The sequence below is a fragment of the Leopardus geoffroyi genome, chromosome X, assembly GCF_018350155.1.
Source record: "Leopardus geoffroyi isolate Oge1 chromosome X, O.geoffroyi_Oge1_pat1.0, whole genome shotgun sequence".
Lineage (NCBI taxonomy): Eukaryota > Metazoa > Chordata > Mammalia > Carnivora > Felidae > Leopardus > Leopardus geoffroyi.
Window position 1 is genome coordinate 38,334,131 of NC_059343.1, and position 25,189 is coordinate 38,359,319.

The window sequence follows — 25,189 nt, forward strand, 5'->3', positions numbered from 1 at the left end:
CCGTGTCGCAGATTGTGAGCATCTACGATTGCACCAAGCCCTTAGAAATCCACCGTGAAACTAAAATCACTGTGTTCTTTCTGGTGATGAGAAAAACCAAACCTTAAGGACATGATGTGCTGCGCCTGAGTCACACTTCTAGTAAAGCAGCAGGACCAGCCCACATCTGTCTGTTTCCAAAGCCCGTCTGTGCTTTCTTTGTTCCACACAGCCCGAGAGGAACTCACAAACCAGTGAGGGCACTCAAATCTGAGCACAAAAATATGTATTTGTGCCACCAAGTTTTAAAAGTACTATATAAGCTACACATTTCTAGAACCATCCAAACTGCACAAGAGCACTGCTAGGGAAAAAAAATCAAGGCATACGGTCATCCCTCAAAATTTTTAGCTAATCCTTGATGGAAAGTGGGGCTGTGAAAGAGTCACTGAAGGCCAAAGTAGTTCTTCCTCCCCAACATCTTGGGCCTTTTCATCAAATCTTCAAAGAGAAAATAGGACTCTGGCATTACCACAAGACAGACAGGCCATGGTAACTAGAAGCACATATACTCAGTTGTGTGGGACTACAAATCACCTTTGCTGCAAGTATTGAATCTTAGAGCTTCCCCGAAGCTTGACGTAAACCTAATACTAAATTAGGTAATCAGATTTTTCCATGCGAAAGGAGAGGAAGTTTGGGTTTTGATGTGTTAAATACAATTTTAGGTTAAGTATCAATCTGAGGGACAACGATAAGGCATTAAATCCCCAAAAGGTTTTTGCTTCTCATGAGGCATGGACTCCCTGGGGGATATCATTTCTCATTCAAATGCAGAAAGGGCACAGCAAATTATTCCAAGCTTTTTAAAGATCATGACAATGGCACAGCTTTATGAAAATGAACCTATTTTAAACATAGAGTTTCCAGCAATTCCACAAAACCTGGAAAAGTTGATTCTTTCTTCTCTACAAATTGATGGTTTCCTTCCTCTCTCTGTGTTTAACCAGATAAAGTCAGACTCTGGGCAGGAAGGAAGAACCCTGTTCTCATGAATATTCATATGTAAGAACACCTCATCCACGGCAACCTATCATACTGGATCATTGTATTAGTTACCTAGGGCTGAATAACAAGTTACTCCGAAACTTGGTGTCTTAAAACAACAAATATTGAAAAGTTTCTGTTGGTCAAAAATCTGAGAGCAGCCTAGTGGGTAGCTCTGATTCGGGGTCTGCCCTAAGGTCATAATGTTGGCCAGGGCTAAAGTCACCCTACAGGCACAGAGAAGGAAAGCCTTCTCCAAGCTCACTCATGTGACTGTTGGCCAAAGACCTAGCTGCTACCAGATGGGTCACAGCACAGGCACATACCATGGGTCACAATAAGAGCTGATATCCCCAAGGGACAACGATCCAAGGCCGAGAGAAGCAAAGAGGAAACCACAGTGGCATCATGACTTCATCCTGGAAGCAGATAGCATCAGTTCTGCCATGCTATTCATCAGAAGTGAGTCTCGAGGCCCAGCCCACACACACTCAAAGAGGAAATTCAACTCCACATCTTGAAAGAAGGAGCAAAAAATTTGTGGACTTATTTAAATTTTTTTTTAATGTTTATTTTTTATTTTAGAGAGAAAGAGAGAGAGAGAGAGCATGAGCGGGGCCAGGGAAGAGAGAGAGGGAGACAGAGGATCTGAAGCAGGCTGGGAGCTGTCAGCACAGAGCCCAAGGAAGGGCTCGAATCCACGAATCTTGAGATCATGACCTGAGCCGAAGTCGGACGCTTAACCGACCAAGTCACCCAGGTGCCCCTGGACTTATTTTAAAACCATTACCACCTAAAGCAAAAATGAGTGTGTTTGCCTATAAAGCAGATAAAGTTCCGATTAAATATTAGTGGTATTGCCTTGTGATTGCCGCTTAAGAGTGCCGAGCTGCTTAGTAAGAAAACAAAGTAATGGTGACCTACTCCATCATGTGGGAAATCACTTTGACAAAATGGTGGCCATCATCACTATCAGCCAAGGTATCCCAAAATCCTGGAGGTTACAGAACAGAAAGATTCACAAACCACATTATGATACGAATAATAAAGACACAGTTTATTAAATCTGTGAGGAAGGGTGCCTGTGTGACTGAGTCAGTTAAGCGTCTGACTCTTGATTTCAGCTTCTGACTCTTGATTTTAGCTCAGGTCATGGTCTCAAGATTCATGGGATCGAGCCCCGCATCAGTACAGAGCCTGCTTGGGATTCTCTCTCCCTCTCCCTTGCTCACACTGTCTCTTTCTCAAGATAAATAAAAATAAAACAAATATTTAAAAAATAAAAATAAAAAATAAGTAAACTACAGTGAGGAAGAAGAAGGTAGAAATGGGATAGCTTAATATACTTAGAATAGTGTACAGGCAGGGTGGAAGAACCACACATCTCTTTTTTTTTTTTTTTTTTCAACGTTTATTTATTTTTGGGACAGAGAGAGACAGAGCATGAACGGGGGAGGGGCAGAGAGAGAGGGAGACACAGAATCGGAAACAGGCTCCAGGCTCTGAGCCATCAGCCCAGAGCCCGACGCGGGGCTCGAACCCACGGACCGCGAGATCGTGACCTGGCTGAAGTCGGACGCTTAACCGACTGCGCCACCCAGGCACCCCGAAGAACACACATCTGAATCCTTCGAATGTTCTCCTTTTCTCTCTCCCTCTCCCACTCGCCCTCAATATTTCTCTCTTTCTGTCCATCTCTCTCTCTCCCCCCTCTCCACATCAGCCTTACCCCAATGATGGTGTAGTTACAAACTATGTATTGTGGGCTCTCAGCTCGCACATTGAAGATTCCTGAGATTACGGGCATACACTTGCCCAACTGGGGAGACGCAGAGACAAGCACACTTGGACGTGTAGCTTGTCAGTAAGCCTGTTCAACAGCTATGAGAGTCATTCGTTTTTCTTGGGAAGAACACATGTGAAGCCATAATTGTTCCCCTACAGGATGTTTGTTACAAACAGGTGGCCAGTTTAGGCGTGACATAACTGTCAGCCAGAGGTAGCATGATGGCGATGTGGCCTTGGTCTTCCCATCACCACCCTCTACTCATAAGAACGGTCTTGTCTGTTCAATTACATATTCCATTTATTATCTTAAGAGGACTAACTTATTAGGGTGCCTGGTGGCTGAGTCAGTTAAACTTCCGACTTCGGCTCAGGTCATGATGTCATGGTTCACGAGTTCGAACCCCGCATGGGGCTCTGCGCTGATAGCTCAGAGCCTGGAGCCTGCTTCAGATTCTGTGTCTCCCTCTCCCTGCCCCTCCCCCACGCGCGCTCTGTCTCTCTCTGTCTCTCAAAAATAAATAGAAACATTAAAACGGTTTTTTTTGAATTAGATGACTTACTATCTAAATTTAAAACCTTTTATATTCTGCCTGCTTCACATGATTACTCATTATCTGTACTTAACACATCCTCTGAATTTTGCCTATTATGAGCTTACTATTGATGCTTAACACTTGTTATGACTTTCACCTATCCCAATTAATTTCTTTTCTATGGCAGAATTGAATCACTGGATCACAGCGGAAATATGACTGTTAGCAGTTGTATTATTCTCCAATAATACAAAAAACAAAAAAAAACAAAAAACAAAAACCCACATTTTCCACTGTCTCTAAAAGCAGACAGCCCTGGGGTGCCTGGGTGGCTCACTTCGGCTCAGGTCATGATCTCACGATTCGTGAGTTTGAGCCCCACGTCGGACTCTGTGCTGACAGCTCAGAGCCTGGAGTCTGCTTTGGATTCTGTGTCTCCCTCTCTCTCTGCCCCTCCCCCACACTCGTTCTCTCTCTCTCTCTCTCTCTCTCTCTTTCTCTCTCTCCCTCCCTCTCTCTCCCTCAAAAATAAAACATTAAAAAAAATTTTTTTTTCTTTTTTTTTTTTTTTTAATTTTTTTTTTTCAACGTTTATTTATTTTTGGGACAGAGAGAGACAGAGCATGAACGGGGGAGGGGCAGAGAGAGAGGGAGACACAGAATCGGAAACAGGCTCCAGGCTCTGAGCCATCAGCCCAGAGCCTGACGCGGGGCTCGAACTCACGGACCGCGAGATCGTGACCTGGCTGAAGTCGGACGCTTAACCGACTGCGCCACCCAGGCGCCACTAAAAAAATTTTTCTTAAAGCAGACAGTCCTTTGTTAATTGGGGGAGTATGTTTTTTCCCCAGTATGTATCTGGACTGTATGATCTCTAAAGGAAATGAATGGCAGCACTTAAGAGAGGTGCTTAGGACGGGGCGCCTGGGTGGCTTAGTTGGTTGGGTTAAGCATCCGACTTCGGCTCAGGTCCTGATCTCACGATTCGTGAGTTTGAGCCCCACGTCGGACTCTGTGCTGACAGCTCAGAGCCTGGAGCCTGCTTTGGATTCTGTGTCCTCTCTCTCTCTCTGCCCCTCCCCTAACTTGTGCTCTGTCTCTCTCTGTCTCTCAAAAATAAATAAATGTTAAAAAAAAAAAAAAAAAAAAAGAGGTGCTTAGGTCACTGAGTAATGGAGCTGTTACTGACAACAGTCCCCTTGGACAAAAGTAGGTCTCCACCCGTTCACACACCCTACTCCCACTACTGCCTGCTGACCAACCAGCCATAAACATCAAGCAAGTTCTACCCAGAAATATGCAGGATACTTGGCAGACAAATTCAGGAACCAGACAGGATCCAGACAGCCTCCTACAGGTTGAGCTCTCAGGAAGAAGATGCTGTGACAGAGTCTGGGGTGCAAGATGCTTATTAGCAATCAACATGTTTGAAAGGAGGGGGAACAAAAGGAGAAGCTGGGCTACAGAGCCGGTCTGATTAATTCAATCCCAAGGGGAATCTCTGAAGATAGAATTGCCTGCCGAGTACCTGGCTGGTTCAGTCGGTAAAGCAGGCTGCTCTTGACCTCAGGGTTGTAAGTTCGAGCCCCACATGGAGTGCAGGAATTACTTAAAAATAAAATCTTTGGGAGGGCCCACATCAGGCTCTGTGCACTGAGACAGTGTGGAGCCTGCTTGGGATTCTTTCTCTCTCTCCCTCTCTCTGTGCCCCTCCCCTGCTTGCTCTCTCTCTCTCTCTCTCTCTGTCTCTCAAAATAAATAAACTTTAAAAAATAAAGTAAAATCTTAAAAAAAAAAATTGATCGCCAGAGTTCTCTCCCATCTGGCCAAAATAACAGGGTGTTTATACCATGGCCTCCCTCGGCCACTGGACGGGGGCTATCCCGGAAGGGCATGACCTCCACAAGGCAGCTCTCTGCAGACAAGGCCCACCCTGGAAGAGCCAAGGGCTGGAAGCTGCCTGCTAACCGCACTCCTCACCACTAGCTAGCACATCTTTTCTTCCAGATGGATCTCGGTGGTGCATCTCTGTGTTGAACACAGAGGCCTTTCCACGTGATATGGGATGCGATTTTTTTGACAAGGAGGAAAGAGTATTCAGACTGAGAGATGTGAAACAAAGGGTACTTGGGAAGCAAAAGGCAAAGCTAAGGATAGAAAAGCCAAATGGCAGTTGGGGGGAGCTGGAAGAGAGTGACCATTTCCAAGGGAAGATCAAGGACTCTAGGTACATCTCTCAGGAAATGGAAAGTCAAATGAAGCAAAAACTTTAATTTCTCTCTCGGCTCTCTGTTCCTCTTTTCTAAAAACACTTTATCCCTTTAGGGATGGGGTACCCAGAAGACAGACCTCATATCTCCAAAAGAGAAAACACTGGTGATTTCTGGCCCTGGAAGTCTTCCCACAGTTAAGCCGGATGCCACTGGAAACACTAAGCCTCTAAAAAAAAAAAAAGTTTTGGAGAGAACATACGAAAAAAATAAAACGAAACCCTCTGGTTATATCTATAAGTAAGTAAATGATCTCTCTTAAAAAAAAGAAGGACCCCAGCAAAATGCCGGTTTACTTACAAACTCTCCCACGTTGTGGAGTAAAGTAGCTTTTTCTGAAATGTTTGCCTAGGAACCAGAGTATAATTCTAACCTCAGTTCCAAATTTTCGGCTCAGAGGGCGCCTGGGTGGCTCGGTCAGTTAAGCATCCAATTCTTGGGTTTCGGCTCAGGTCGTAAATTCCCGGTTCGTGAGTTCCAGCTGCCTGTCGGGCTCTGCACTGACAGTGTGGAGCCTGCTTGGGATTCTCTCCACCGCCCCCCTCACTCTCTCTCTCTCAAAATAAATACACTTAAAAATAAATAAATTTTCAGTTCGGTCACAGGTTCCTATCAATGATGGGTAGATTCGGGGCGCCTGGGTGGCGCAGTCGGTTAAGCGTCCGACTTCAGCCAGGTCACGATCTCGCGGTCCGGGAGTTCGAGCCCCGCGTCGGGCTCTGGGCTGATGGCTCAGAGCCTGGAGCCTGTTTCCGATTCTGTGTCTCCCTCTCTCTCTGCCCCTCCCCCGTTCATGCTCTGTCTCTCTCTGTCCCAAAAATAAATAAACATTGAAAAAAAAAATTTTTTTTTAAATAAAAAAAAAAAAAAATGATGGGTAGATTCATCAGAAAACCTTCAAATCTCAGCAGCCTAACCCAACAAAAGATTATTCCTTACTTAAATCAGGTGATCAGTAACACTCAGTGGAAGATTGTGCTGCACACTGAAGTCACCCAAGGCATAGGAGCTCCACCATTCTGAAGCTGTACCATTCAGAAAATGTGTCTTCCACTCAGTTTCGCATGCAACTCATTATCCGGAATCCAGCCATGTAACTGAAACCTAAATGCAACAGAATTCGGGGACTGTCCCCTTCCCATGCATCCAGATACTGGAAAATGAAATGGGATTGGTGAGCACGTGGCACGGCCTCGGACCCAAGGGGAACATCTGGCTGTCCGGTTCTTCAGGAAAGCCTGGAGTCCCTCAACCTCACTGGCCAGATGCTCTTACTTTCATCTGGGTTAAATAATCTCGGATTTGGAACTGCATACTCACAACACCAAATAGCTGCTTTTGAAAAGAAGGCATTAAATTACACTTTTGAGACAACTTGCTACCCTGGGACTATTTATTGCCTTAGCTCATCTATAAACCTTCGAATCGTTGAGGTAGAAAAATGCTGAGTGTAACTAAAAAACCATGTTAAGATATTCAGGATCTAATAATATTTTCAAAATAGTCTTCACAATTTTAAGAAAACCAGAATCATTAGACGACTGGTGGCATGTCAAAACATCAAGGAGCAAAGAGCACCTGGGTGGCTAAGTCAGTTAAGCGTCCTACTTCAGCTCGAACTTCGTGAGTTCAAGCCCTGCATCGGGCTTTCTGCTGTCAGCACAAAGCCCACTTAAGGTTCTCTGTGTCCCTCTCTCTCTGCCTCTTCCCTGCTCTATCTTTCTCAAAAATAAAATAAACATTAAGAAAAATCTTAACATATACAGGCATTCCTTTTACACTTTAAAAACCCTGACTTTTGCTCCCTCAGTGGGACACTATATGGGTTGCTACCCAAATCTGTGTACCCCGAATTGCAATTCTCTGATCCCAAATGAACGTTCTTCCTAAACTATTGCCTCCCAACAACTTTAGATTGACAAGTTCATGCACTCACGAACCTTACATTGTATAGAAGGATATAGATAATTAAATAAATGGCTGTAATAAAATCGTGTGCATGCCATTATTGGAAGAGAATTAAAGGAATACATGGCAGTGAGACCTAAACTAGGGAAGACAATCACAGAAGGCTTCTTGGAGGAAGTGATTTTTTCAGCCAGGTAGATGATCGTGCAGATCATTAAGATAATAAAGGAGAGGAGAGGTAGCAATTATGTTGGGGGAAATGAGGAATTTTATTCTAGACCTGTTGAGTGAACTTCTAGTGCCCACATACAAGTGATGACATTTTAGTGGCAGGCGGATGAATCCTGTCTGGGGCTCACATAGAAGATCTGACTTGGGAGTTTTCACCCTGTGTTTGGTAAAGGAAGCCAGACAAGAAGATGAGATCACCCACTCAGAGGACATAGAGTGAAAAGAGAGGGTCCCTAAGTCAACGTCACGAAAGACAAAAAAAAAACCATCCAGAAAAGGCAGAAGGGAAGGAGTCAGAGAGCCTACGGAAAAGTAGGTAGAAATCAAAACGTGTGATGGCTCCAGAAACAAAAGGAAAGAGCGCTTCCAGGAGAGAGGAGACAATGAGTGCTGATGAAAGCAAAGACAATGGGGCCCCTGGGTGGCTCAGTCTGTTAAGCGGCCGACTTAGGCTCAGGCCATGATCTTGCAGTTCGTGAGTTCGAGCCCCACATCGGGCTCTCTGCTGTCAGCACAGAGCCCACTTCCGATCCTCTGTCCCCTCTCTCTCTTCCCCTTCCCTGCTCTTTCAAAAATAAATAAAACATTAAAAAAACAAGCAAGCCAAAGAAAATGACAACTAACAAATGTTCATTAGCTCAGTGATAAGCAGTTGATTGACAAAAGTTGGCAAAACCAGGGGTGCCTGGGTGGCTCAGTCAGTTAAGCCCCTGACTTTGGCTCAGCTCATGATCTCACGGTTCGTGGGTTTGAGCCCCATGTTGGGCTCTGTGCTGACATCTCGGAGCCTGGAGCCTGCTTTGGATCCTCTCTCTCTCTCTCTCTCTCTCAAAAATAAATAAACATTAAAAACAAAAACAAAAAAAGCTTGGCAAAACCAGACTGAGCTTAGTGGTAGAGCCAGAATACAGATCTCTAAAGAGTAGGAGCAGAACTAGGAAAAACATCAAGTATAAGCAACTCATTCTAGAAGTTTGGTTGTGCAAAGGTGTTGTGAGAGCTAGAGGATGAGAGAACCAGGAAATGAGAAAGAATGGAATAAGCAATAGGGGAAGCAAGAGGGGACAAAAAGAGACTTTTTTTTGCTTTTGCTTTTGTAGAGGCAAAATGAACAAACCTTTTAGAATCTCTAACAGTAACAAAGAGAGAGGCGCCTGGGTGGCTCAGTGGGTTGAGCGTCTGGCTCTTCATTTCGGCTCAGGTCACGATCTCCTGGTTCATGGGCTCATGCCCTGACTCTCACTAACAGATAGGAAATTCTGCTTAGGATTCTCTATCTCCTTCTTTCTTTCTCTCTGCCCCTCCCCTCCCTCAAATATAAATAAATAAACATTAAAAGAAACAAAGAGAATTTTATTCCACCCTAAATTAGGACAGCTGCCCAGGAAACACACTGTTCACTCCAGAAGGTACTCTGGAGAATGAACCGTTTTTACGAATTTATGTACTTTTTTACATCTTGTAAAAAAGCGCAGATTATAGATTAGCATATAGGCAGGAGTCAAGGGGTTTCACATCAAGGAGTGCGGGGGGGGGGGGGGGGGGGGGGGGGGGGAGGAGCACTGATGTTGTCTCAAGGACAAGGTGGTTTTCCTTTAGGCAATGCATTCACAAAGCAGGTGCTCACAAAGCAGGTGTGCATCAGGCTCTGTTTAAACCAAGTTTACATACAATCATGCCGACCTAGAAGGAAACCTAAGATGGCTTTCCTCCTAGCTCAGGCCTTTAAAGCCTGGTTTTCTCTCATCACTTTTTAATGGGAGAAACTCGAGCGTATTTACATTTTGATGGGATGAGAGCAGAGAAAAGGAGGGGCTAAAAATAATGGGGGCAAGGGAGAACGCAGCGATGAAGAGGGAGAGAGTAAAAATAGCCAGAGATGATACCAATACCTTTTAGATAGAAACAAGCCTGAGGTGCCTGACTCACTCAGCCGGGGCCACCTGCGACTCTTGATCTCAGGGTTATGAGTTCGAGTCCCATGTTGGGTGTAAAGATTGCTAAAAAAAAAAAAAAAAAAAAAAAAAAATCTTAGAACGAACATAAAAATAAAAATTAAAAAACAGCCCCAAATGGAGACATTTGGGGGAAACATGGAATCCTTTGCCCCCCACGACAGCAAATCAAGACTCTTTCAGCTTCAACCTCTCCCAGGAGTGTCACCTTCTAACAGTCGGATCTGAAATTCCCTGAGTGTAATCTGTAGGTTAAAATCCTGGCTGTTTCCTTCCTCATCCCCACCCCCTAAAGGCAGCCATCCAGGCCTGAAGGGATCCTTTTTCTTTTCTTTTGCTAGTAACTTCTTTGCCCCGCCCTGCTTCCTTTGAGATGGGATGCTACCAGAGTCCTGAATCGCTTAATAAAGCCAATTAGATCTTCAAATGTACTCGGTTGACTTTTGTTGTTTCACAATACTAAAGGATAGGATCCAGATCACAGGTTCTACCAGAACTGGAGGGAATGGTGGTGGTGGTGGGGGGGGGACCCAGAGGAATGCTGATAAAGATTGAATTGCACGGAGTTGACAGGATTTGTTACCTGGGTTTCCAGGCCTCATAAGATTAAAGACAAGAAAATCTGAAGGTGTGGGCAAGTAATGAAAGGGGACAGTGATGAAAGTAACAGTTCATCTCCGGGGGGGCGCCTGGCAGGCTCAGTCGGTAGACCATGCGACTCTTGATCTTGGCGTCAGGAGTTCGAGCCCCACACTTGGCCACAGAGATTACTTATACATACGTAAAGTTAAAGTTAACAGTCGACCTTAAAGGCTATTCATTTATTTACCGAACATTCACCTAGTACTAGAGTAGGTTTTCTGAGGCCACTTCATTGGAAAACATATTGCCTTATTTTTATGACCAAGGGGGAAAAAAACCAACCTCCCCTCCTCCCCACCCCCCAGTAAATGGCGGCGCCACCATTCCACGATTCTTCTAGTTGCTCCTAGGAGTCATCCAGGAGTCAACCCCAACTCCTACCTTTCCCTCACCTCTCCTCTGCCACGTCCCTCCCCTCTGGGTGCACGTTCGCCCGTCAGCAGGTAAGCGCACGGCCACGCACGGCCACGCACATACATGCACGCAAGCGCACGTACAGCATGTAAACGCACGCACACGCGCGTAAGCGCATGTACGCGCACGCGTACACCACACCCAACTGACTGAGAAGCCCTGTCCATTCTGATTACGAAACAAGTCTGGAGCGCGCCTGCTGTTTCCAACTCCACTGCCTCAACCTTGGTCCAAGCCGCTAGCCCTTTCCACAAGGACTGCAACAGTAGTTGCTGTTAAAGAATATAAAAACTCAACTGGGTAAATTTTAAAGGACTCCGAGGCTTTATTCAGCTGTTCACGAATCGGGCACCATCCAGTCTAGATAACAGAAGGGGCTGCACAGGCAAGAGCTTTTCTAGGCAGAAGGGAGCAGGAACAAGGAAGTTTCATTAGGCAAAAGTTGGGTTGGTTATTGCAAGATTACTTTCCTTACAGGGGACGGTAGGGATTATCAAGCAGATTACCTAACTCACGTTCAGCACGTTATTCCTGATTGGTTTACGATTCCAATCTGGGGACAGCCAAAACTCTAAGTCTCAGTTTGGCGACAAGGGGCTTAGCAATGAGCGACTCCGTTCCTGTTGTGTAGGCTTTAACACCCCTCCTCGTAACTTCCCTCCTCCTCACGTCCATGCTTCTCTCTTTCCATCCACTCCCCCCACAGAGGCTAGAACAAACATCACATCGTTGTATGTCCCTCCATGAAATCTTCCAACTGCTTCCGAGTGCTCAGAAAATACGATCCAACATCCTCACCATATGCCCTAGAAGACGCTACATGAATGTTCTGCTCATCTTTCCAAATTCAGCCTTCTCACATTTCCCTTGTTCAAAATACCTCCTCCACATGGGCCTGATAATAAGTTCCTAGAATATGCTAAACTCTAGGATCAACGCAAGGCCTTTGAGCCTCCTGTTCCTCTACTTTTGTTACATGCTTCCCCTGACTTTTTGCATGGCTGGCGCTTGCTTAACCTCAATGTCCCTCTTGAAAAATGCGTTTCAGGGCAATTCCGCCAAAAGCGTCTCACTTTACTCCCTAGGGCCACCTGGCTGGCTCAGTCAGAGGAGCATGCAACTCTTGATCTCAGGGTCGTGAGTTTGAGCTCGACACGGGGTGTAGAGATGACTCGAATAAATCTTTAAAAAATGAAAATTAAAAATGTTGAGGGGCATGTGAGTGGCTTGGTCAGTTAAGCATCCAACTTCGGCTCAGGTCACGATCGCATGACTCCTGAGTTTGAGCCCCACGTCAGGCAGGCTCTCTGCTGACAGCACAGAGCCCGCTTCGGATCCTCTGTCCTCTTGTCTCTGTGCCCCTGCCCCACTCGAGCTCACTCACGCTCTCTCTCTCTCTCTCAAAAGTAAACAAAGAATTAAACAAAAATTTTAAAAATTTAAAAAGAAGTGTCTCACTCTACTCCTTATCTTAGAACTTTAATGATTCCCATCATAACACTTAGGACAATCTTTAGTACTTTTCTATGTTTACTTGTGTCTGTCTTCCCATGTGAATTCCACAAGGTCAAGGACCGGGTGTGTCTTGTCCTCAGTTGTTAGAACAGTGTCAGGCATATAACAGGTATCACAAAATGTAGCTTGGAGTGCCTGGGTGGCTCAGTCACTTAAGCATCCGACTCTTGTTTTCTGCTCAGGTCATGATCTCACCATTCCTGGGATCGAGCCCCGTGTTGGACTCCATGCTGGCAGCAAGGAGCCTGCGTGGGATTCTCTCTCTCCCTCTCTCTGCCCCTCCCGCATTCATGCTGTCTCCTTCTCTCTCGAAATAAATAAACTTTTTTCAAAAATGTAGCTAAATTCCAAAACCAGAGACCCCACTAAAAAGGAGAACTATAGACCAATTTCCCTGATGAACATGGATGCAAAAATCCTCAACAAGATATTAGCCAATCAGATCCAAAAATACATTAAAAAAATTATTCACCACGACCAGTGGGATTTATACTTGGGATGCAGGGCTGGTTCAATATCCACAAAACAATTAACGTGATTCATCACATCAATAAAAGAAAGGGCAAGAGCCATATGATCCTCTCGATAGATGCAGAGAAAGCATTTGACAAAATGCAGCATCCTTTCTTGATAAAAACCCTCAAGAAAGTAGGGATCGAAGGAACATACCGCGAGATCATAAAAGCCACAGATGAACGACCCAACGCCAATATCATCCTCATTAGGGAAAAACTGACAGCTTTCCCCCTAAAGTCAGGAACAAGACAGGGATGTCCACTCTCATCACTGTTATTCAACATAGTATTGGAAGTCTTAGCCTCTGCAGTCAAACACAAAGAAATAAAAGGCATCCAAATCGACCAGGAGGAGGTCAAGCTTTCACTCTTCGCAGATGACCTGATACTCCATATGGAAAACCCAAAAGATTCCACCAAAAAACTGCTAGAACTGAGTCATGAATTCAGCAAAGTTGCAGGATATAAAATCAACGCACAGAAATCGGTCGCATTCCTATACACCAACAATGAAGCGACAGAAAAAGAAATCAAGGAATCGATCCCATTTACAGTTGCACCAAAACCCATAAAATACCTAGGAATAAATCTAACCAAAGAGGTGAAAAATCTATACACTGAAAACTATAGAAAGCTTATGAAAGAAATTGAAGAAGGCACAAAAAAAAATGGAAAAAGATTCCATGTTTCTGGATAGGAAGAACAAATATTGTCAAAATGTCGATACATTTTACAAAGCAATCTACATATTCAATGCAATCCCTATCAAAATAACACCAGCATTCTTTTTTTTAAAAAAAAATTTTTTTACATTTATTTATTTTTGACAGAGAGAGACAGAGCACAAGTGGGGGAGGGGCAGAGAGAGAAGGAGACACAGAATCTGAAGCAGGCTCCAGGCTCTGAGCTGTCAGCACAGAGCCCAATGCGGGGCTCGAACTCACAAACCGCAAGATCATGACCCGAGCCAAAGTCGGACCTCAACCAACTGAGCCACCCAGGTGCCCCAAAATAACACCAGCATTCTTCACAGAGCTAGAACAAATAATCCTAAAATTTGTACGGAACCAGAAAAGACCCCGAATAGCCAAAGCAATCTTGAAAAAAAAAAAACGGGAGGCATCACAATCCCAGACTTCAAGCTATACTACAAAGCTGTAACCATCAGGACAGTATGGTACTGGCACAAGAACAGACACTCAGATCAATGGATCAGAATAGAGAACCCAGAAATGGACTCACAAACGTATGGCCAACTAATCTTTGACAAAGCAGGAGAGAATATCCAATAGAATAAAGACAGTGTCTTCAGCAAGTGGTGCTGGGAAAACTGGACAGTGACATGCAGAAGAATGAACCTGGACCACTTTCTTACACCAGACACAAAAATAAACTCAAAATGGATGAAAGACCTAAATTTACGACAGGAAGCCATCAAAATCCTCGAGGAGAAAGCAGGCAAAAACCTCTTTGATCTTGGCTGCAGCAACTTCTTACTCAACACATCTCTAGAGGCAAGGGAACAAAAGCAAAAATGGACTACTGGGACCTCATCAAAGTAAACAGCTTCTGCACAGCAAAGGAAACAATCAGCAAAACTAAAAGGCAACCGACAGAATGGGAGAAGATATTTGCAAATGACATATCAGATAAAGGTTTAGTATCCAAAATCTATAAAGAACTTATCAAACAAACTCAACACCCAAAAAACAAATAATCCAGTGAAGAAATGAGCAAAAGACATGAATAGACACTTCTCCAAAGAAGACATCCAGATGGCCAACTGACACATGAAAAAAATGCTCAACGTCACTCATCATCACGGAAATACAAATCAAAACCACAGTGAAATACCACCTGACACCTGTCAGAATGGCTAACATTAACAACTCAGGCAACAACAGATGTTGGCGAGGATGCGGAGAAAGAGGATCTCTTTTGCATTGTTGGTGGGAATGCAAACTGATGCAGCCACTCTGGAAAACAGTATGGAGGTTCCTCAAAAAACTAAAAATAAAACTGCCCTACGACCCAGCAATTGCACTACTAGGCATTTATCCATGGGATACAGGTGTGCTGTTTCAAAGGGACACATGCACCCCCCCATGTTTATAGCAGCACCAGCAACAATAGCCAAAGTATGGAAAGAGCCCAAATGTCCATCGACAGATGAATGGATAAAGAAGATGTGGTGTGTGTGTGTGTGTGTATATATATATGTATATATATATATATGTGTGTGTGTGTGTGTGTGTGTGTATATATATATTACTCGGCAATCAAAAAGAATGAAATCTTGCCATTTGCAACTACGTGGATGGAACTGGAGGGCATTATGCTAAGCGAAATTAGCCAGTCAGAGAAAGACAAATATCATATGACTTCACTCATATGAAGAGTTTAAGACACAGAACAGATGAACATAAAGGAAGGGAAGCAAAAATACTATAAAAACAGGGGGGCGGGGCGCCTGGGTGGCTCTGTCGGTTAAGTGTCCGACTTCAGCTCAGGTCATGATCTCGCCATCTGTGAGTTCAAGCCCCGCGTCGGGCTCTGTGCTGACAGCTCAGAGCCTGGAGCCTGCTTCCAATTCTGTGTCTCCCTCTCTCTCTGCCCCTCCCCCGTTCATGCTCTGTCTCTCTCTGTCTCAAAAATATATAAACATTAAAAAAAAAAAATTTTGGGGGCACCTGGGTGGCGCAGTCGGTTAAGCGTCCGACTTCAGCCAGGTCACGATCTCGCGGTCCGTGAGTTCGAGCCCCGCGTCGGGCTCTGGGCTGATGGCTCAGAGCCTGGAGCGTGTTTCCGATTCTGTGTCTCCCTCTCTCTCTGCCCCTCCCCCGTTCATGCTCTGTCTCTCTCTGTCCCAAAAATAAATAAACGTTGGAAAAAAAAAAAAAAAAAATTTTTTTTTAAATAATAAAATAAAAAAAAAACAGGGGGGCAAAGCATAAGAGACTCATAAATATGGAGAACAGACAGAGGGTTACTGGAGGGGGTGTGGGAGGGGGGGATGGGCTAAATGGGTAAGGGGCACTAAGAAAACACTCACACTATCCCTGTCTCTCTCAAAATAAATAAACTTAAAAAAACAAAAAAAGAACAGGGGTGCCTTGCCTGGGTGGCTCAGTCAGTTAAGCGTCCGACTTCAGCTCATGTCATGATCTCACAGTTCATGAGTTCAAGCCCCGCATCGGGCTCTGTGCTGACAGCTGGGAGCCTGGAGCTTGCTTCAGATTCTGTGTCTCCTTCTATCTCTGCCCCTCCCCCACTGGTGCTCTGTCTCTCTCTGTCTCTCAAAAATAAATAAATGTAAAAAAATTTTTTTTAAATAAAAAAATAAAAAATAAATTAAAAAATAAATAAATAAAACTTTAAAAAATGTAGCTCGAAAAAATGAATTGATGAAAAACAACTAACAAAGCAGAATCAAAGTGTACTAATTACATAAAAATTGTGAGATCATAAGAAGAGATGATAAATTACTCTTGTTAAATAAAAATATTTGCAATGAGATAACACTTCAGGCAAAACTAACCTATGCTACTAGAAGTCTGGATGATGGTTTCTCTTGGAGGGGTGCACGTAGTAACTAGAAGGGAGCAGGAGTCAAGCTTCTGGAATGCTGATAATGCTCTGTTTCTTTATCTGTGTGCTAACTACCCAGCTGTGTTTGGCTTGTGCAATTTTCTGGATGTATAGTGTATTTCAACAGAAAAGTTAAAATTGAGAAAAAACACAGTTTAAATGGAGTTCATGATATCAAAATACTATGGCTGATAGTCATAATGGTGACCAAAGTTATCAAAAAGATTATGTTTCTTGTGAACGACTTTCAAAAACTCCACTGTATTTGGGGTGCCTGGGTGACTCAGTCGGTTGGGCGTCCAACTTTGGCTCAGGTCATGATCTCACAGTTCATGAGATCGAGCCCCTCATCGGGCTCTCTGCTGCCACCACACAACCAGCCCACTTCGGATCTTCTGTCCCCCTCTCTCTCTGCCCCTCTCCTGCTCATGTGCTCTCTCTTACTCTCCCCCTCTCTCTCTCAAAATAAGTAAATAAACCTGAAAAAAAAAACTTCAATGTATTACATATAATGCAGTTTCTACAAGATTTATAATGTATAATGTATATAATGTATAATGTAGTTTCTAAAAGATTGCCACTCAAGGTGGCTCAGTCGGTTAAGCATCCGACTTCGGCTCAGATCACAATCTCACAGTATGTGGGTTCGAGCCCCGCGTCGTGCTCTGTGCTGACAGCTCAGAGCTTGGAGCCTGTTTCAGATTCTATGCCTCCCTGTCTCTCTGCCCCTCCCCTGTTCACGCTCTGTCTCTGTCTCAAGAATAAACAAACATAAAAAAAAAATTTTTTAAAGATTGCCACTCAAAATAGTTAACATTATGCCACCTACTAGATGGATGGGTTATCTGAAAAACTCACTCAAGCAGAATACCTTTTGCTTCAGTGATACTCCAGAAGTAAGGTATTAATACATTAATGTCATTGGAACGATCACAAGAACCAGGCTCAGATACTGCTCCCATTTTGCAGAAGAGAACACTGAGGTTCAGGGCAGTTACCTGATTTCTTTACAGTTGCACATGGACAAAGTTTAGTCAAGTTCCTCTGACTCAAGGAGCAGTGCAGTAGGCTTATTACTATTCTTTTTGTGAGTACGTGGCAAGCTGGAAGAAAAGAGGCTTGAACCATCTCGGGGAGAAAGGTCTTTAACTTTTATTTATTTAAGTCATCTCTACACCTAACGTGTGGCTCAAACTCACAACCCGGAGATCAAGAGTCGCACACTCTTCCGGATTAGCCAGCCAAGTGCCCCGAGAAAGGTCTATTAAGATGCTCTGTAGGTGGCCACCTTTAGCACCTACCTTAACATCTCCCATGACCCCTCCTTAACTCGTCTGAGTGGGCCCTTGGCATTCTTTTAAGCAATGAATATGATTCTTCAACAAGTATTCAATGAGTCTTACCATAGATACAGCTAGGCTTTCAGAAGAACCTCTATAACCTTTTATATCTAGGGGCCTCTGGTACATCTCTTTGTTCTCTGGTTGTAGATAATAATAAATACAAACAGAAAGGACCCTGCAAAATGCCTGCCTTCTGTGGGGGCCTAGAAATTTCCCCTCAAATCTGTTAGAAATATTTAAGCCAATGCCTGGGTAGCAATTCCTTCAACATCCAAGATCAAAACTGACTGATTTCAGTTTCCGATTCTGTGTCTCCCTCTCTCTCTGCACCTCCCCCGTTCATGCTCTGTCTCTCTCTGTCCCAAAAATAAATAAACGTTGAAAAAAAAAAATTTTAAAAACTGACTGATTTCTGATCTGATCAAGGACTATCAGGTCCAGATTGAGCGAGGATGTAGGATGTTAAAAGATCAGGAAGACGTGAGGCCCACTTTGGCACATCGAGGTCCTGGGAAGGCCAGTTTTCCCACGATCCCTTTAGATCTGCAGGGCTTGGTGTGGGCATCTTCTTGGGGCAAGAAGAGGAGTTATGTGTAATTCACAGATCTGCCACGTGAGCCTTAGAAATGGTGACTCTACGTCCCAGGAAGCACCTGAACTCCACCCAAAGTTCGAAGGTAAACGACTGGGTAAGACCCAGAATGCAAAGACCTGGGACCAAATTAGGTTTAACAAAGCCACACTCCCCCTCCCAGGCCTGTGGAAGACCAGATATGGCAGAGAAGTCACTCGCCACAAAGAACTGTGAGTCTCGCCAGGGTTTTCAACCCTGTCGCAATCCATCATCCCAGATTCCACCTTGAGGACTGAGAACTTCATTATCCCAACTGCCAGGAATGCTGCTGGCTTCTATCTCTCAGCTGAAGCCTGTCCAGGAGTTGGCAAAAGCAAAGAAGAATCAACTGCCTTAAGATCATGCTCCCTTTCTAAGTACACCTCATCCATTGACTGGTCAAGGTTAGAGTGGAGAGTCTGGTCCCCCTATCTCAAGGTCAATAGCAACTCTGAAGGGCCATCCCAGCTTCAGATCTCCCTGGGATATCAGCTGACACCTTTGCTCTGTCTGTAGCACCATTCACCTCCACCAGGCCCTGCTCCTTTCACTTCCCCAGGTGTTGATCCTGAGAATGATCCTGAATACATTTTCTATACACTAAGTTCCGGCTCAGGGTCTACTTTCTGGGCATAGGGATTCTGATCTCAACCCCTTATAAAATGTAAAAGATATTCGAAGTTTGGCAAACAGAAAGGCCATGAGTGCAAATAGCTAAAATATGAATGCAGCAGAAAGTATCTTCCTTAGAATATTGTTTTAAGAGTGGAAAAGTGAAAGGGGCGCCTGGGTGGCTCGGTTGGTTAAGCGTCCGACTTCGGCTCAGATCATGATCTCATGGTCCGTGAGTTCGAGACCCGCGTCGGGCTCTATGCTGACAGCTGGGAGCCTGGAGCCTACCTTGGATTCTGTGTCTCCCTCTCTCTCTGACCCTCCCCCGCTCATGCTCTGTCTCTCTCTGTCTCAAAAATAAACATTAAAAAAAATTGTAAAAAAAAAAAAAAAAAAAAGAGTGGTAAAGTGAGGAACTTTGAAGAAGTCCATAGGAAACTAAATTTTTTTAAGTTTACTTATTCATTTTTGAGAAAGAGAGAGAGAGAGAAAGATAACGGGCAGGGGCAGAGAGAGAGAGAGGGCGACAGAAAGAATCCCAAGCAGGCTCCATGCTGCCATTGCAGAGCCCACAGCACAGAGCCCAACTTGGGGCCCGAACTCACGAACCATGAGATCATGACCTGAGCCAAAACCAAGAGTCCAACACTTAACCGACGTAGCCAACCAGGCACCCCAGAAACTAAATTATTTTTTAAATTGTGGTTTCCAGCGTCCGATTCTTGGTTTCAGCTCAGATCATAATCTCATGGTTCATGGGTTCAAGCTCCATATCAGGCTCGGTGGGGAGCCTGCTTAGGATTCTCTCTCCCTCTCTCTCTCTCTCTGCCCCTCCCCCATCCACACACATATCCACAGTCTCTCTCTCGCTCTCTCTCAAAATACATAAACTAAAAAAAAAAAATAAAGTAAAAAAATTTTAAAAAGGAATAAAAAATGATTTAGCTTCAACTTAGTTTTAGTTGTAGGGATGTTTCAACCTAGGGTTATTTTAGAACTAGATTCCCAGGCAGAAGTGCTGAGTTTTCATTTGTGGTAGGTTTTTCATGGCTAGACCAAGGATTGATATTTTTAATGTCTAAGAAGCTCATATACATCAATAAATAAAAGCATGGATAGTTCAAAAGATATAAATGTTTCATAGCATGAGTAGATAACTCAAAAGAAAGTATTAAGAACAAACCATGGGTGCCTGGGTGGCTCAGTCAGTTGAGCATCTGACTTCGGCTCAGGTCACGATCTCACAGTTCATGCGTTTGAGTCCTGTGTCGGGCTCTGTGCTGACAGCTCAGAGCCTGGAGCCTGCTTCAGATTCTGTGTCTCCCTCGCTCTCTGCCCCTCCCCCACTCATACTCTATCTCTCTCAAAAATAAATAAAACATTAAAATTTTAAAAGAACAAATCATCTCTAGTAATATAAAATGCAATTAAAACAATGTTTTCTCTATTAAATTAGCATACATGAGGGGCACCTGGGTGGCTCAGTCGGTTAAGCATCCGACTTCGGCTCAGGTCACGATCTCACAGTCTGTGAGTTCGAGCCCCACGTCGGGCTCTGTGCTGACAGCTCAGAGCCTGGAGCCTGCTTTGGATTCTGTGTCTCCCTCTCTCTCTGCCCCTCCCCTATTCATGCTCTGTCTCTCTCTGTCTCAAAAATAAATAAACGTTAAAAAAAATTTAAAAAAAATAATAAAAAAAAAATAAATAAATTAGCATACATGAAAAAATTATAAAATGCCCAACGTTGGTGAGGTTTTGATGAAACACATTCTTACCATTGGCATGGTGCAAATTGGCACAGCCTTTGCCAGAAGGGCAGGGGGGATATGGTGACATTTGATACTAAAACTAAGACATTAATATTCTGTAAGTTAAGGTAATTGTTTCTTGGAATCTCTCCTAAAGAAACAATTCCAAATACTGGAAAAGCTTTGGTTTACACATTTTTTCATTACAGCATAACTCGAGTGGCAAGAAAACAAATGTCAAACATGTAAAGTAAGTCAATGTATGCATTTGATGGGCTGTTACGTAATCGCAAAGTGATTACAAAGAATTCATAAAATATGAAAAATGCTCCTCTAAGAAGAAAGATAAACACATCCTGTATTTCTGCTGTTGAGTAGAAAAGTTTTCTTCCACCTAATATTACTTTTTTTTAAATTTTATTTATTTATTTTGAGACAAAGAGAGAGAGGGAGAAAGAGCCCACACACATGAGCGAGCAGGGAAGGGGCAGAGAGAAAGAGGGAGAGAGAATCCCAAACAGGTTCTATGCCCAGTGCAAAGCTGGACGCAGGGCTCAACTCAGGGCTCAATCCCATGACCTCGAGATCATGACCTGAGCCAAAACCAAGAGTCAGATGCTTAACCGACTGAGCCACCCGGTGACCCCTAATATCACTTTTAAACAATTATATTCTGCATTTAAAATATTTTTTCTCACAATTTAAGATACCAAAAAGACTTTGTATCAGTTTTTGTAGTATTTTTTTTTTTAATTTCGAGATACTCCGTATCACGTTGGACAGGATTCATTCACATCACTGTTCTCTAGGAACTGGACAGAAGGGTTCGTTGAAATGGGTTGGAACGTGGGACAGTAGCAGGCTAAGACACTATCCCACTGTGGAATGGCTTCCAAGACTTTTAGGGCTTTTAAACAGTCCAAAGCCCGGGATCATTGCCCTCACTCTATTTGCTCTAGCAAGTGCAGTAAAAAGACTTTACTTACTGACCTACCAAAGGGATTTTGCCTCAAGGTTACTCGACCCAGAAAGCCATCAGCAGTAAAGCCCCAGGACCCAAGGACACCTGGAAGGGAAAGTGCTGTTAGCTACATTTCATGTTAGTTAGACCCCGTGTTACTTGAGCAGATGTGTATTATCAGATGTGAAGGTGCTAGCTTTATGTTTTGCACAAATGTTCCAAAGTGAAACTCACAGTAAGGTACTAGAGACACAGAAATGTGTCTACTGTATTGCTCTGCATTTCCTTGAGGGAAGAAATGCTCATGAAATAACCTGGTCTGTGACTTACTTTAGCCTCACTGCCCTAGATGAGTTTGACAAATAGAAAAGTCTGTTCCTTTACTGCAACAGTACTTGGAAAATCACTTGTATATCACCAAGAAATGTGTCCATCAAACACTCTGAATGTTTATTTTTACATTTCAAATCCAAAAAAATGTGGTGATAAATTTATCATCTGTCCTCTTGTCATACAAGTTTGCAATAATTATTCCTAACATGTGTTAACATACCTTAGCTATTTAAATATGAAGTCAGTGGTTTCATTTTCCCTTTTTTTTTTTTTTTAAGTAATCTCCACCCCCAACATGGGTCTCAAACCCACGACCTCAAGATCAAGAGTATGTTCTACTGACTGAGCCAGCCACGTGCCCTGATGGTTTTATTTTCCATACTAGAATTTTACTGTCTTATTTCTTTTCAGTGGGATAGAATTTTCCTTTTTTTTTTTTTAATTTATTTTTCTTAAGTAAACTCCACGCCCAACGTGGGACTCAAATTCAACACCCCAAGATCAAGAGTCACATGCTTTACCAAATGAGCCAGCCAGGCGCCCCTGGATATGATTTTCAAAGAAAGGGTAATAGGAATTTGGATTTTAAGAACATGGAACGTTGGGCACCTAGGTGGCTCAGTTGGTTGGGCCTCTGACTCTTGATTTCAGCTCAGGTCATGATCCCAGGGTACTAGGATCAAACCCTGCATCTGGCTCCTCGCTGAGCATGGAGCCTGCTTAAGATTTCTTCTTTCTCTCTCCCTAAAAAAAAAAAAAAAAAAAAAAACAGAGAACAGAATAGTAACACTTGTTAGAACAATATTATTACTTCTCTCCAACATACATGTAAATGGACTCCTATACAAAATACAAGCTTTCTCTTTATTATGCCAACTATACCAAATCCATTTTGCCAAGGTGACACTCTTAATATTCAACAGGGTACACCAAAAATATGGAGGTACAGGAACCCTTGTACATTGCTCGTAGGGATATAAAATAGCACAACCATTTGGAAAACAGTTTGGCAGTTTCTTTAAGAGTGAAACATAGAACAACTGTATCATCCACGCATTCTACCTGCAGGCATTATCCGAGAGAAATAAAAGCCCAAATCCATACAAAGACCTGCATGAGAATGTTCATAGCAGCTCTATTTGTAATAAACAAAACCGGAATCAACCCAATGTTCAAGAGGTGAATATAAACAAATCGTAGTAGATCTACAATTGCCCAATATCCACGGATACCCAACATCAGCAATAAAAGAGAATGAGCTGTGATACAGACCACAACATGCGTGAATTTCAAAATAATATGCTGAGTGAAAGAAGCGAGATTAAAACAAAGAACATATCCTGTTTCAATCAGCGTATGCAACATACTGGAAAATGCAAACTAATCTAGAGTGACACAGAGCAGATCAGTGGCTGCCTGGGAATTAGGTGTGTGGGGGGGATGATGAAGCTGCTCAAGGAAATGTTTGGGGCTGATGGAAATGTTCATTTTCTTAACCATGGTGATGGTTTCAGTGTGCATACAGGTGCTAAAACACATCAAATTGTACTTTTAGATATGTGCAGTTTGTTGTAGGTCAATTACACCTCAATAAAGCCCTTAAAAGTCAATAAGGGGCCCCTGGGTGGCTCAGCTGGTTTAGTGTCCAACCTCAACTCAGGTCATGATCTCATAGTTCATGGGTTCGAGTCCCATGTCAGGCTCTGCACTGACAGCTCGGAGCCTGGAGACTGCTTTAGATTCTGTCTCCCTGTGTTTCTCTGCTCGTTCCTGCTTGCACTCTCTCTCTCAAAAATAAATGAACAAACATTTTAAAAAACTTAATAAAAAATAAGATAGATGGAATAATATTCAATAGAAGAGGGTTATAAAAAAAAATAATAGGTTGGGACTCCTGGCTGGCTCACTCGGTAGAGCATGCGACTCTTGATCTCGGGGCTGTAAATTTAAGCCCCACATTGGGTACAGAGATTATTTAAAAGTAAAATCTTAGGGGCTCCTGGGTGGCTCAGTCAGTTAGGCATCCGACTCTTGGTTTTGGTTCAGGTCATGATCCTGTGGTTCATGGGTTGGAGCCCCGCATGGGGCTCTGCGCTGAAGGTGTGGAACCTGCTTGGGGTTCTCTCTCTCTCTTCCTCTCTCTGCCCCTCACCCACTCACACAAGCTCTCCCTCTCTCAAAATAAATAAATAAAACTTAAAAAAAAAAAAAAGAGCTGGGTGGGTGTGTGGGTTAAATAAGTGATGAGGATTGGGGCGCCTGGGTGGCTCAGTCGGCTGGGCGTCCAACTTCAGCTCAGGTCATGATCTCACAGCTTGTGGGTTCAAGCCCCACGTCAGGCTCTGTGCTGACAGCTCTGAGCCTGGAGCCTGCTTCAGATTCTGTGTCTCCCTCTCTCTCTGCCCCTCCCCCGCACATGCTCCGTCTCTCTCTGTCTCTCAAAAATAAATAAACATTAAAAAAAATTTTAAATAAGTGATGAGGATTGAAGAGTGCACCTGTGATGAGCACCAGGTGATGTATGGAAGTGTTGAATCACTATATTGTACACCTGAAACTAACAAAACACTGTATGCTAACTAACTAGAATGTAAATAAAAACTTAAGAAAAAATAAGATGTCACGACTGAGTTTCTTATAAGGGGGATATAGAAAGGGATTCACACATCCTGATTTTTCAAGAACTGCACGGGAAGCTACATAAGGAACGAGCAGTAGAACTGGAAGAATCCTGTGGAAGGAACAGTCACTAAGCGACTTTCTGTTCACTAGGTCATCAGCTATGTAAGACCCCTGCAAGAGATAGAGCAATTCTTACTGAAATTTCAACAACGCAAGAATCAAAGATCTGGGGAAAGCCAAGGGGAATACTAAGCAAATATAATCCTGGTTCAAATATAATCTCAAGTTCATCCATCCAAGAGACAGGGATAAAAAAATTAAAAGCCTCCTAGAATACACAGCGGGCAGTCACCTGACAAATTTCAGCCTACTACCTAGGCAAATAAAGGTGACTAGGGAGTACACGTGAGGACCCATAACATCCTGCGGAATCTTTTTTATAAAACTGTGCACACCGACAATTTCCCCATGCATCCATGAGTGTATTTTTTCTTATTTATTTATTTATTGTAAGAGAGACAGAAAGCGCCAGCAGGGGAGGGGCACACAGAGAGGGGGGGGGAGAGAGAGAA

General features: G+C 43.5%; 1 long non-coding RNA gene across 1 annotated transcript in view; it reads right to left on the reverse strand.

The window, feature by feature from the left end:
• The window catches only part of LOC123595367, a 114,738-nt gene extending 104,987 nt beyond the window's left edge, over positions 1–9,751 (reverse strand). The window contains exon 1 of the long non-coding RNA XR_006711149.1: positions 9,649–9,751. This is a non-coding gene — a long non-coding RNA (uncharacterized LOC123595367). The remainder of the gene's footprint in view (positions 1–9,648) is intronic.
• Between the last annotated feature and the right edge of the window lie 15,438 nt (positions 9,752–25,189).